We start from the raw sequence: 14,856 nt of genomic DNA on the forward strand, positions 1-14,856 counted from the left end.
AGTATATACAAATACAAAGTAACAATAATACAATAAATAACAATTTATAAATTGGGAGGGAACATGCGAAGGGGAATGATATAATAATTTCAGTAGGAGATGTATCACTTAGCAGTCAATTAATTCATCAACAATAAAATGAGAAAATGATAATATGAAAATGGCACGGCACCACCCTTCGTGCTTTTACTCTCATTTGACACGGCATCACCCTTCGTGCTTTTATACTCACAAATGGCACGACAACACCTTTCGTGCTTTTACACTCACAAATGGCACGGCAACCCCCTTCGTGCTTTTATACTCTTCCTTACCATGACAATAATATTATGAATAATTAAAATGGCACGACATCACCCTTCGTGCTTTTGCACTCTTCCTTACCATGAAAATAATTATATAAATTAGGAAGAGTATTTAAATGCGGGGATATACACTTATCAATCAATTCAATACCAGAATACTGACCTCACCTTCCAAAATATTCCACAATAATTAAATGAACAATAATTTCACGAATAGTGATCAAATAATCAATAATAAACTTAAGCAGGAATATCTTAATAAATAGACAATTATTCACAATAAACAAATTCCACCCGCATGCTTTTACTCAACCACAACGCATAGGTACTCGTTACCTCAAATATACGTTGTACCCGCACATTCAATCATGTAGAAAATAGACAAATAAGTCCTACTTCCTCAAGTCAAGGTTAACCACGATACTTACCTCGCTTGCAACCAAATTCAAGAATCCAATAAACCTTTGCCTCGCGAATTCGTGTCTGAAATCTTCAAATCTAGTCATAAACAATTCACTATACTCAATACAAATCGTAGGAATTAATTCCATTTGAATTTACTAATTTTCCGGATTAAAATCCGAAATTCATCTAAAACATCATCAGTGAGGCCCACATTTCGAATCTCGAAAAAACTTACGAAATACGAACACCCGTTTCGAGACGAAACCAATCATACAAAAATTACCAAATTCCGATGTCAAATGGACCTTCAAATCTAAATTTTTCGTTTTTGGAAAGCTTTACAAAAATTCCAATTTCTTCCATCTAAATCTGAAATAAATGATGAGTATAGATATGGATTTATGAAATATAATCACTTTTGGTTATAGAACACTTACCCAATTCAAAGTCGTGAAAAATACCTTTGGAATCGCCAAAATCCGAGAATTAAAACTCAAAAAATGAGTAAAAATAGCTAAAACCCGATTTTATGTATTCTGCCCAACTTTTTCGCATCTGCGGACTCGCTTCTGCGCAAGGCTGCCCCTTCCCCCTTTCCCGCTTCTGCGACGCGTGGGCCGCATCTGTGGTCGCGCTTCTGCGACAGCCTATCCGCTTCTGCGAGCTCGCTTCTGTGACCAATACTTCGCAGAAGCGAAGGCACCAGAAGCAACAAACTTTCAGATTTTGCTTAAGTCCAATTCTTGTTCCGATTTCGATTCGAATCACACTCGGGATACTTGGGACCCCGTCTGAATATACCAACAAGTCCCATAATATAATACGGACTTACTCAGGGTCTCATATCACGTTAAACAATGCTGAAATTACAATTTACACCTCGATTCAAATTTTTGAGTTTCAAACTTTTTAATTTATAAAACTCGTGCCGGGACGTATTAAACGAATCCAAAATGACTTCAAATTCAGCACACAAGTCATAAATGACATAACGGAGCTATTCTAATCTTCAGAATCAGATTCCAGCCCCGATATCAAAAAGTCAACTCCGTGGTCAAACTTGGAAATCTTTAGCCTTTAAATTACCAGTTTCCGTTAAATGGTCATAACTTGAGCTAGGGACCTCCAAATCAAATTTCGGGCATACGCCCAAGTCACAAATCACGATACGGACCTACCGGAACTGTCAAAATACTGATTCGGGTCTGTTTGCTAAAAATATTGACCAAAGTCAACTTAATTGAGTTTTAAAGCTTTATTTCACATTTTTATCCATTTTTCACATAAAAACTCGCCGAAAAATTATACGGACAGCGCACGCAAGTCGAGGAATGATAAATAGTACTTCTCGAGATCTTAGAATACAGAATTAATTATTAAATTTAAAGGTGACCTTTTGGGTCATCACATCTGCGAGCTTTGCACCTGCGGCTGGCCAAGCGCATGTGCGATTACAGCAGAAGCTGAAAGCTTCTGCTATGGCTCCAAGGTCCATAATTAATCTGAGCCTCATCCGACTAACACCCGAGGCCCCCGGGGCCCTGCTCGAATATACCAACAAGTATGAAATCATAAAACGGACTCGCTCGAACTCTCGGAACGTGTAAAACAACATCAAAACTAAGAATCATACCTCAAACCAAATTGATTCAACTTAGAATTTTCAAATTCTTCAAACTCACTCCGAACGTGCCGAAATATACTTATACTACTCGGAATGACACCAAATTTTGCATGCAAGTCTTAAATTATCATACGGTAGCTATTCTCAAGCTCGGAATTTCGAACGGACCTCAATTTCTCCAAAACCTACCCTAAACCAAATTTCAAGAACCTTAAGCCTTTAAATAGCTAGTTTTCACTATTAAACGCCAAAACTCTCCCGAGTTATCCAAAACCTTATTCGAACATACGCCCAAGTCCGAAATAAATAGCTCTAGGAAAGACTTGATCGGTTTGTTAATTATCAACTGACTTATGTATGGTCAAAGTCAGATATCAACTCACATATAATTTGCTTAAGACATATTAAAGTTGATATCTTTTTCTACCAAATGACAGAATATATCAGAATGCCTTAGTCCATCTGAATAAATTATGTCTTCAATCAGCAACAACAATTCAAATTACTTGCTCAGATAGACATGATATAACTTTGTGGTTAACACAGCAATTCAGAAGGATATAACTTACCAAGTAATCAGTCTTCCAAAATATCTTAAATCATATGACATCACTGAAGTAATAGCTCTAAGTTTGGGAATCATTCAAACCAGTCACAACTCATAACTATTATTTCTTCTGCGACGTACCATAGATTGACTGTTGGACGTATAGAACGAATAAGGAGAAATTATTCATCTCCATCTAGGCAAAATTTCAAATTAATTTTTTGAGATAGCAAGTGAACAGTTTCTTGTAAATATAGAGATCAAAGCGGAAAAAGTAAACCTCCCATGTAATATGTATTGTTTCCAGATGCAGCCAAAAGCAAGGACAAAATAGTGGGGATGCACATAAAATCTGACAAAACTACAACCAAAAAAGGAATCATTCAATCCCTCCAAACCAGCAAGTTTTTTTCCTCCTCTGCTCAAAACTAAAAGTCAAAGTTACCCAAAAAATAACTATAGAGTGGCGCAAAATTCCTAAAGATTTGCGTGATCACTAACGATTCCCAAAACCAGATGAAAGGGAGAAAGAAACAGTGCTAACTCGCAAAAGAAGCTATATTCAGAAAGCCATAACATTGTCATGTTATCCTAATCGTCGATCATTTGCTGCAACGTTTGGCCAGTCGAGAAACTAATAACCTTGAAGAGATGGTGGCAAATAAGTCTGGGATGATGAGTTTGGATTGTCAGGAGGATAAATATAGTCCTTCCCATAACCAAGATCCTTCATTAGCTTAGTTGGTGCATTCCTAAGATGAAGGGGCACCCCTTCATTTTGTCCAACCGATTCTCTTACCACTTTTTGAGCTGCCCCCAGTGCTCTATAGACAGAAATAGACTTGGGAGCCAAGGCCAAATAAGCAATACACTAAGCGAGGATAACATTACACTCGGGCATGCCAATAAAATGGCAAGCTTGGTAGCAAGCAACCGCCTGGAAAAGAGCCGATGGATCAGCTAACCCCACATCTTCACTGGCAAACCTGACTAGCCTACGCGCTATGTAGAGAGGCTCTTCACCCCCTTCCAGCATTCTCGCCAGCCAATAAATGGAAGCGTCAGCATCACTTCCTCTCATAGATTTGTGAAGCGCGCTGATAAGATTATAATGTTCATCCCCTACTCTGTCATAAGCCAAATGCTTACACTGTATTGCTTCTTTTACATCACCTAGAGTTATAACTGCGGACTCTAACTCTCCGTTTGATCCTCTCGCCATTTGCGACCGTGCAGCAGCAGTGGTAGCTGAAATTTCCAAGGTATTCGATGCCACTCTAGCATCTCCATCACAATTGTCTGAAAGAAACTCTAAACACTCATCATTCACTTCAATTTTCAACATCTCACCAATAGAACAACACATCCCCTTATTACAATCAGTCGCGGCACGCCTGAGGAGGGAAGCAATATGTTGGGGTTTTAAGGGATTGAGAGTCAAAACTCTGCACCTAGACAATGACGGCGTAATCAAATGAAATGAAGGGTTTTCAGTTGTTGCTCCCATGAAAATAACACTGCCATCTTCAATAACCGGCAAAAAAGAATCTTGTTTGGCCTTGTTGAACCTGTGAACTGCATCAATGAACAAAATAGTCCTTTTGTTGCTCTTGTTTTTCAATCTTCTCGCTTCGTCAACAGCATCTCTAACATCCTTATCAGGTGCAGGTTTTGGGAAGACTCAAAGTTTATGCTTCTTGTGGATGTGATGTACAAGGAAAATTATATATTCGGTTTCTTCTTTGGGAGTGTTCATGTGCTGACAGTGCACTATAGTTTGTCTTTTATTCGGGACCAAGTTAGAGTGAGTGACTCTCAACAGTGGTTCTAATGGGTTCGTTATATGGTTGTAGACCGGTATTTTGTAGCAAAGTGTGAAGAATACTTGGGGAATTTTCTATGTTATCATCGGGTCTATGGGGAAGTATTGGAAAAATGGGGGAACCCATTTCATATTTGCGGAAGGCCATTCAGAATGGGTGTACCAGTTTGAGATGTTATTGTGCGCATGAGGAGGGTATGAGATGGTTCTTGGGTATTGAGACGATGTGGTCTTGTGAATTGGGTCACTAGGGAGGAGTTTTGTTGAGTTTCGTTATGTTCTCGAATGGAGCTATTATTATTTCTAAGGCAAGTCAAGAGTAAATTGAAAGAAGTGGGGTCGGTTAGTAATGGTTTGAATCAACATAATTGTGGCAATGACCAATTCCTTCGGCGTGTTAGGTTATACAGGTGGTTTGTGGTTGTACGTGCGGGATTGACAGCCACCATAATTTGATTGATTTGAGAGGTATTTGATTCCAATGGCCTTGTTATGTGTGAATGGATCTCAGAAGAATTATTGCAGTTTAGAGCACAACATGAGGTTTGTATTTTCTGCGGTTATAGGAATTCAGCTGTGTGTTACAATGTTTCTTCTGAAATGAGTTAAATGAAAGGGTTCTAGCCTATGAAGTATTTTTTTTCTACTAATAGTACAGGGGTTATGATGAATTCTTGTACTCTCGTGTAGAGGCATGGTAAATGCAGCGGGCAGTATAGAAATTTGGAAGTTGCGGACCAAGGTTGAGGTTTGGTGTTGATAAGAATGTCACGAGCTCGGAGGAGCGGGGGGAGACTTCAGAGGTTTAGAGTAAGCTGGTATTTTATTTAGTGCCACCTGAGAACAGTGTCCTATGTAAGAGACTTTGTGTATTGATTTGTTTTACGGAATTAGTACGGTTGGTATTATGGATGTGCAGAGTTTATTACCTGGTGCGGAAGGACATGGGAGCGTATCCCACGGGTAAATTTGTATAAGTGTGACATTTTAGTCACTTGATTGGTAAGGATTTAACCGAGCATGGACATTATGGTACCATCATTAATGTGAGAGTTTATGTGAGGAAGGCGCTCTATTCCTTTGGTTGTGAATTGTGGGAGTTTGTTCTAGATTGGGACGGATGCTCGTGTGTGTCATGAATAGGGCCATTGTGGATCCTCGAAAGCTTGTTGGCCTAGTATGGTATAATCACGATCGACTTGAGGTCCTTTGGTGGGTCTAATGTGAATGTGTGCTCTACGTCAGGTCGGATGCGTTCATTCGGCATAACAGTGCTTACGGAGAAGACTTCGGGCGTTGGATGTTATTCCTGTTGTCGGTTATTCCATGTAATACTCTATTGTGCCATGCGAGTTGTGAGATGACTTGATTATTCACACATGTGTTGTGGTCTCGTGTATCTTGTGGTATTATAGAGAAGGATGACTCTCGAGATGCAGGTCATTTATTGCACCTTAGTCGTGCCTGGATTTTGTGGCGTATGATGCTATCCCGTCTCCCCAGGGTTGTATTTTTGTACCTGGGGTGCTGTGGTCGCTATTCTGGTATTTCGTAGGTATAAGCATTATGGCTTGATAGATATTTCCTTATTTATTGTTATGTGTGGATCGAGTGGAACGTCGCCACGTGTATATTATTTGGACGGGGTTGTGCGCCGTAACGGCATCATGTGTGGGTCGGGTTGCACACCGTAACAGTGAGATATTGAGAATGGTTCCCTATATCTATTCTTGCATATTTTGTTTCTCATTCTCTGAGAAGGGTTCATATAATCTATTTACGCGGGCTGGGTAATTCTTTTCCAGAGTTCGTTCTTCCTTATAAGTCATATTCAAGTTGTAGCTTATTGGCGCTTGATGGCGTTGTATGATATTTTAAACAGTGTTTGAGATGGCTTATTACCCGGGCATCTTGTACTGTGTGAGATGAGATTATTGGACCTGAGATCAATGCGATCAGAGTTAAGAAGGTATATTAAAGAGAAATAGCGTTATTTAATTCAGAATGAGGTAATGGTGCTTGTCAGGTGAACAGACCCCACGATTTATTATTTTGGCAGGTGGTTATGAGTTCCTACACATCTCTTTCGTCGGGGCAGTATTGCGAGAGTTGGAACAGGGCTTACATGTGCTATAATGTGTATTGCGTTCATCAGGTTTGTGAAATTGTAGCTATTGTGGTCGGAGGATGTTATAATGGGCATGTGAATCATGCAGTGCATGGTGTGAATTCAACGAAGGTGTATGATCATGTGTTGGTACAGTGTGTAGTGATTGATACAGTGTTTGTATGTTAGCATCAAGTCTTGTAAAAGGATTCAGAGGTTGGAATTTGGTTCTAAGGCTTATTGACAAAAATAAAAGGGGCGGATCTTCAGTCTGGCTCGAGTTAATGTGCTCAACTCGGTTGTGGTGGAACGGGTAGGTGCACAAGGTTTTGAATAATGATTTTGGGAAAACTCCGGAGAAATTCTTAGCACGTTCGAGGATGAACGTATGTTTAAGTGGGGGAGAATGTAACGACTCAATCGGTCATTTTGAGCTCTAGCGCGTCGTTGAGTGGTTTGAGGCATTGAGTAGCTTCACTGCACGTATTATGAGTTGTACGTGTGGTCGGAATTAAATTTCGAGAAGTTCGGAGTTGATTTGGAAAAACAATTCGAATTTCGAAAGCTTTAAGTTGAAAGAATTGACTAAGGTTTGACTTTTGAGTAAACAACCTCGGAATCAAGGGGTCGCTCGGGAGCAGTTCGGCGCTTATTGTGGAAAGTTGGAATTTTAAAGGTTTTAGAATTTCTTAAATTTGGTTTGAGGTGGAATTTGGGGATATCGATGTCCCTTTGAGGTTCCAAGCATTGAAATAGGTTCCTATCACGATTTGTGACTTTTGCGTAAAGTTCGGCGTCATTCCGGAATGTTTTGATAGGATTCGGACGCGTTCGTCAAAGTTTGGATGTTTGAAGGTTGAAAGAATGATTTTTATCGCCGATTCATGATTTTGATGTTATTTGTGGTGTTTCGAGCCTTTGGATAAGTTTTCATAAGGTATTGGGACTTGTTGGTGTGATTGGACGGGGTCTCATGGGCCCCGGGTGCGAATCAAATTGAAACAGGATCGAGTTTGCGCTTGGGAGAAGTGTTGAGGCAGCCGGGATATGGTGCAATCGCACCTGCGTGGATAGGACCACAGGTGCGAAGCTATTTCCGAAGTGACATTTGGACTGAGCGTGGATGCCCACAGATGCGAAGCTATTTCCGTATCTGCGAGCCCGCAGATGCAAAGAATGCTCGGCAGAAGCGGAAAGCGAGCTGGGCAGCTGGGGTCGCTGAAGCATAAGGTCTCTGCATGTGCGAGAGCATAGGAGCGCGAGGTGGACAACATAAGTGGTCATGCAGGAGCGGCATTTGGTCCGCTGGTGCCAAGGTCGTTGGGCAGTGGTGCTTTGAAATTGAAACTTAGTTCTCATTTCTCTCATTTTTCTCTTAGGTTGGCCGAAGTTGAGGAGCTATTTTGGGGGGAGGGGGGTGGTTTCATCGAGCAGCGCGAGGTAAGTGATTCCCACCTATTACAAGTTAAATACTTGGATTCTATATGGATTTTGACATGGGAATTTATGGAAATTCATGAAAATTGTAGGTTTTTAGAAAAACCTAGAAATTGGTATTCTTGAATTTTTTAACCACGATATTGGACATGGAATTTGGAATAAATCATATATTTGAGTTCGTAATGTTATGGGTAAAGTTTATCTTCAAACTTTTTCAGAATCCGGGCATGTGGGCCCGAGGGTGACTTTATTGACTTTTAGAGCGAAGTTGGGAATAGTTATAAATTGACTAATTATAAGCACTGGAGTATATTTTGATTGAATTTCACATTGTTTGACTAGTTTCGGATCGTTTGGCTTTGAATTGAAGAGTTAGAGAGGCATTAGAGCCGGTTATGGAGCTTCGGAGCGAGGTAAGTTTCCTGTCTAAACTTGTGAGGGGGAAACTACCCCCTAGGTGATGCAATTTATATGTGATACTAGTTGTGGGTGCTACGTACACACGAGGTGACGAGAGTCTGTACGTAGCTAAAGAATGTGTATGGAAGGATTCAGGTAGACTTAGGAGCTTATCATTTAATATTTGAATTATTTGAACTCATTTTGCTGGCTTAAATAATTGAACTTATGATTGAAATTTATATAGAAATAAATATATGTATACTAGGCCGAGCCTTATCACCTTGAGTTGTTGGCAAGTTATTTGAGAAACGGTAAAGATTATATTCACTTTGTGCTCATGTATTGTATTGTAAGCATGTGTCTTGTAATTTGGTATCTTCCTTCCTTTCTTGTGGAGCCGGCCGAACTCATCGACAGTATAATAGATGCATCTATGGTTCGTGCCGCTCGACCCTTGGTGTTAGTGCATTTTAATATTAAAATTATAATATTAAAGTACATTACTTCTTATGAGATAGGGATTATAAATTGGCAAGAAAGTGATCATTACTTTGGTGTAACTCATGAAATCATTAATGTCAGGATCTACCACTATTTACCACTAAAGGATAAATTTTGTAACCACCAACCATGTTCTACCATTTTACTATCCCACTGCTTTGTTATTTATTCTTTGGAAGAAATTTTACACCTATAAATAGTGGTGTTTCTTCCTTGTGTTGTAAATGGGAATATATTGTAGTATGCATGGAAAAAATGAAATTGATGTAGTGAAAGAGAGAGTTAAGAGAAGGAGAAAATCTAAGTCTCCAACTTATTCTCTGCAAAAAAGAATATTATTTTGTTGAAGGAAGGTATTCATTTTGGTGGAGCTTTGGACTCAACAATTTGTCCAAAGTTTGTTCGAGTCATACAATGTTGTCGGGCTATTGTATCCTGGAGGGGACAAGTCAAGAGTATCACTGTTGGACCGGTGAAGATGCTACCGTAGTGGGCTTGAATCTCCTTAAAGAGAGCGATTTATCTGCATCTCGGCCTGAAAACTTTTTATTTTATTTCTTCATTTTATTTTTCAACTGTATTTACTTGTAATTCCACCAACAATTTTAAGGAGATTCAATTTTTTTATGCAGTTAAAAAAATAGCGGATATCAAGGTAGAAGTTCACTCTCTTTAAGAGATGGAAGGGTAAAGTATATTTTTACTTGCTTAACTCAAGCAGGGAAAAGGTAAAAAAGTTACCTTATATTTTTATGACTGTGTGATTGTATTATTTATTATTATAAATTTTCATATTTCTACAAATAGTGGGGGTAAAGAAATAAAATATTCTTGCCTGAAAAATTTGAATATTCATGCATGAGTGAAAGTTGATTAAATCAAAAGACTGTGATATGCCAATCTATCATAAGTCTTGGAATAATTCACGTGTTATTGTTTGCCTCTATATTGATGATCGATTTTTTTTTGGCGCTAACTAGTGTCACGACCCAAACTCCCACCGCGGACATCGTGATGATACTTAGTCTCTAAGACTAAGTAAGCGGATCTTAATAACAATTCAAGCCATTTTTTTTTGAATTCAATAGAAGTGTCAAAACCAACAACGGAAATATTCAAACAACCTCCCAAAACTGGTAATACTGAGTCACGAACTCTAACTGAATATATGAAATGATCTCAATGATCGAATAACAATATTGTTCGAATAATAATTGACAGTACAATAAAATGGAAAGACTCCAAGGGACTGCGACGACCAAGTAGCTCTACCTTGAATCCTTGCGATCAACACATTAACTCTGCTCGAGTCCAATATCTCTAGTACCTGGCTCTGCACAAAAATGTGCAGAAGTATAGTATGAGTACACCCCGGTCGGTACTCACTAAGTATCAAGACTAACCTCGGTGGAGTAGTGACGAGATACAGTCAAGACACTCACTGGTCTAATAACATGTGTAATATAGCATACAAAATAACAGGAAACAAATAGCAATGATGGCAACAAGAATCAATCAACGATATAAACAACAAGGCCACAAGAACACCATAAATAGTGCTCAAACGAATAATGAACACAAGTACAACCAAGTAATCAAATCCTTCAAATATAAATCTTTCACCTATAAATTTTTCAAATAAAAATCTTTAGAATATAATCCTTTCAAATAAATATATTTCGAATATATTCCCTTCAAATTAATATCTTTCGAATATAATTCTTTCAAATAAATATCTTTCAATATAATTCTTTCAAATAATATTTTTGAATATAATTCTTTCAAATAAAAGTCACCTTGTCACACCGCAATTCATAATCATAAAAATACGGGTCTCAGCCCACTTTCATATTTTCGTAATACATGTCTTAGCCCACTTTCATATTTTCACGGCACCTCGTGCCCATATTTTTATCACAACTGCATGGGAAACTCACATGGCAAAATATCAAAATATAAGATCCGCACGGATAACTCACGTGCCAATAATAAAATCATCATTTACTCGCGGCAACTCGTGTCCACATCTCATTTCACAAATACACGGACAACTCACGTGCTAATATCGTAATCATTATATATCCACGACACCTCGTGCCAACATTTCATATCACAACCGCACGGACAACTTACGTGCCAATAACATGTTCCGCTCGATAATAGCCACAGGCTCACAATTTCAACATGTATTAGACTATTATCAAATACTGAATTAACAAAACAAGATCACAAGAAAATCACAACATCACATAAAAATCACCAACACAATAATCCCATATCATCACAGATCATATATCCACCCGTATCACTCCATAGAATAGCCACCCTTATCTCTCTGCCCCTACAATATCAATAGCCACCCTTATCCCTCTGCCCTGACAATATCAATAGTCATCCTTATCTCTCCTATAGCCACCCTTATCACTCCTATAATAGCCTCCCTTATCGCTCTGTTTAATAACCTTTCTTATCGCTCCGTTTAATAGCCTCCCTTATCACTCTGCCCAGACAATATCCCAACACACATAACAACAATGAAATGCCACCCTTATACCTACATAATATTAACAATGGAATGCCACCTTTATAAGACGTACAACAGTAACCCAAATCACACAATAATTTACATAGAAGATTATCACAACAACACCACATAACCAACTCGTGATTACAAATTGCCCGTAGGCCACAACCTTTCCAAACGTACAACGAAATCAATTGATTTCACGGTAAATAGCCCAAGGATTCACACAACGTATATAAAACCTCAAAAACAATAACAAAGATGGAAAAATAGCTCAGTACAGGACAACGCCTTCTTTAATCAAATGTTCAGATAAATATACAAATGCCTCTTTTTAAACTTATTTAATTAATTATTTCCAGCAAATGTCAACTTAACAAACATACAGGATTCACTTAAAAATCAAAGTGGCAATCACACCAAATTATCATATAAAAATAAATTCGACAAACAAGGATTTGAGGTATGGCAAATAGAGGATTTAATAAATGCCAACAATTATCTAATTTAATTCATAAAAATGACTAAGACTTTAAACAAATAAAATTTGCACATATAAGCCCAAGTACGTACTCATCACCTTGCGTACACTGCTTTCAATCACACAATTTCCACATAAGACTCAATTCCTAAGGGGTAATTTTTCCACTCAAGGTTAGGCAAGATACTTACCTTTACGGAGTTAGGCCGATATTCCAAAATAGCCTTCTTGTGTGAAATGATCTCCGGACGGCTCAAATCTAGCCAAATAAATTATATAACTTCATTAAAATTCATCGAAAATAATTCTGAATAATATAATATCGACTAAAAATTTCACATTGGCCCGCCTCTCGGAACCTGACAGAACTTTTACGAAATCCGAACACCCATTCTGATACGAGTTCAACCATACCAAAATTACTAAATTCCAATAACCACTCCGCCCTCAAATCCTCAATCTTAACCTAAACGGTTTTCACAATTTTTCCAACTTAAACACCAATTAAATGTTTAAAACAATAATGGATTTGGGTAATTTAACCAAAATTGAGTTAGGAATTCTTACCCCAATGTTTCCCTTGAAAATCTACCGAACACTACTTCTCCCGGGCTCTAAAATTGTCAAGAATGAATAAAAATGGCTATCTCCCGAATAGAAGCTTCTTTCCACGCAAGTTGCATACGTGAAATGCGACTTGCTTAATTATTTCTAGCCAAAACAAAAGGTAGTACAAGTCTTCAGTAAATCAGTCATAACTTTATGTATAAATGTCCAAATGATGAATAGTTTACCTTTATGGAAACTAGAATCAAAGGGCTACAACTTCATGTTTTAATCATCTCCAAATTCCTTATAGATTGCGAGATATAATCTTCCAAAGTCAGCCATGTGTAGCATAAATTTCTTGCGATGTACACTGCTATGCAAAAAGACTGCAGTACCAGTCTTCAGTAAATAGATAATAACTTTTTATATAAATGTCCAAATGATGAATGGTTTACAATTCTGGCAACTAGATGCAAAGGGATACAACTTATATTTTTGGATCATCTCCGAATTCCTTGCAGATTGCGAGATATAAGCTTCCAAAGTCAGCCATGTGCATCAGAAGTTTCTCGCGATACACACTGATGTAGCCAAAAACCAGCAATTACAAATATCCTAAAAATGGTCTGAAACCACTCCGAAACTCATCCGAGCCACTCAGGACCCCGTCCAAATATACCAATAAGCGACATAACATAATGCGGACTTAGTCGAGGCCTCAAATCACATCAAACAACACCGAAACAACGAATCGCACATCGAATCAAACTTATGAGTTTATGAAATTTTCCAAATTCTATATCTTGTGCCGAAACGTATCAAATCAATCCGAATGCCTTTAAATTTTGCATGCAAGTCATAAATGACATAATGGAGCTATTCCAATTTCTAGAATCGAATTCTGACCCCGATATCAATAAAGTCAACTCCCGGTCAAACTTTCCAAAAATCTTCTATTTTCCAACTTTCGCCAAAATGCGTCGAGTTGTCCTACGGACTTCCAAATCAAAATCCGGACATACTCCTATGTCTGAAGTCACCATACGAAGCTATTGGAATTATTAAAATACCATTCCGGAATCGTTTGTACAAAAGTCAAACTCCGGTCAACTCTTTTCACTTAAGCTTCAAAAATAAAAACTGTTCTTTCAACTAAATTCTAAATCTCCCGAAAACCAAAATCGACTGCACCCACAATTCATAATACATATTACAAAGCTGCTCGGTGCCTTAAACCACTGAACGGGATGCCAATTCACAAAACGACAAGTCGGGTGGTTACATTCTTCCCCTCTTAAACCAACATTCGTCCTCGAACGTGCCAAGAATCTTTTGAAGGACATTAAATTACTCAGTGTATTATTACACACATACTCGCGGGTGATTCTACGTCATCGCATATTTAACATGGATCCGACAATGCCATCTCAATTGAAGATTATTTCTTTCATCCATACTTATAAACTTTAAAAACCAAATTTCTAATAGTCCAGACATTTTCAAAAGGCCTGATTTTCACATCAACACATGGTATTAGTTTCAATCGGCTATAGAAACTCGTGCCTACGCACACATCATACGTATTCCCATAAATGCATCTCTGGTCATAATAGATGTTCATAATCAATTTTAACATCATCAATTAACCTCATATTAACCTAAATCTCGTTTTAATTTTTTTACAACACTGACAGCAAAATGCGAGGCATGAAGATCTCATAATTATTTACCCGAATTAATGAGTCACATTTTTAATGCCACCTGGGCACACACCTCGTAGGCTAAAACTCAATAAATATAACACAATTATGGCTGAATATGCTGTAATGCCCAGTGAAATTTTTCCTAAAAATCGGGGTTCCATGATGACGGGGTAGGCGTAGAGGTTAATAATAGTAGAAATTCTCCACGGCTCGCAAGCTCGTCGCAGTTGATACTTTTTGGATTGAACAGTGCACTGGGGAGTTGAAGGAAAATATTTGACAGAAATAGGCATTTCTGTGGCCCATTATGCAGCCACATAATCACTCTACGGGCCGCAGAATGAATGTAGAGTGAAGCAGCTTTTTGGGACATGTTTAAGTCAATTTCGCGGCCAGTTATGCAACCGCACAACCATTTCGGGGGCCGTACTTTTGTCACACAATCA

The 14,856-nt window shown here is 38.3% G+C and overlaps 1 pseudogene; it reads right to left on the reverse strand.

Annotated features, from left to right (window-relative positions):
* Positions 1-3,151: 3,151 nt before the first annotated feature.
* LOC107792721 (uncharacterized) lies at positions 3,152-4,830 on the reverse strand (annotated as a pseudogene).
* Positions 4,831-14,856: the final 10,026 nt, after the last annotated feature.

This window comes from Nicotiana tabacum, chromosome 4 (genome assembly GCF_000715075.1).
Source record: "Nicotiana tabacum cultivar K326 chromosome 4, ASM71507v2, whole genome shotgun sequence".
NCBI lineage: Eukaryota > Viridiplantae > Streptophyta > Magnoliopsida > Solanales > Solanaceae > Nicotiana > Nicotiana tabacum.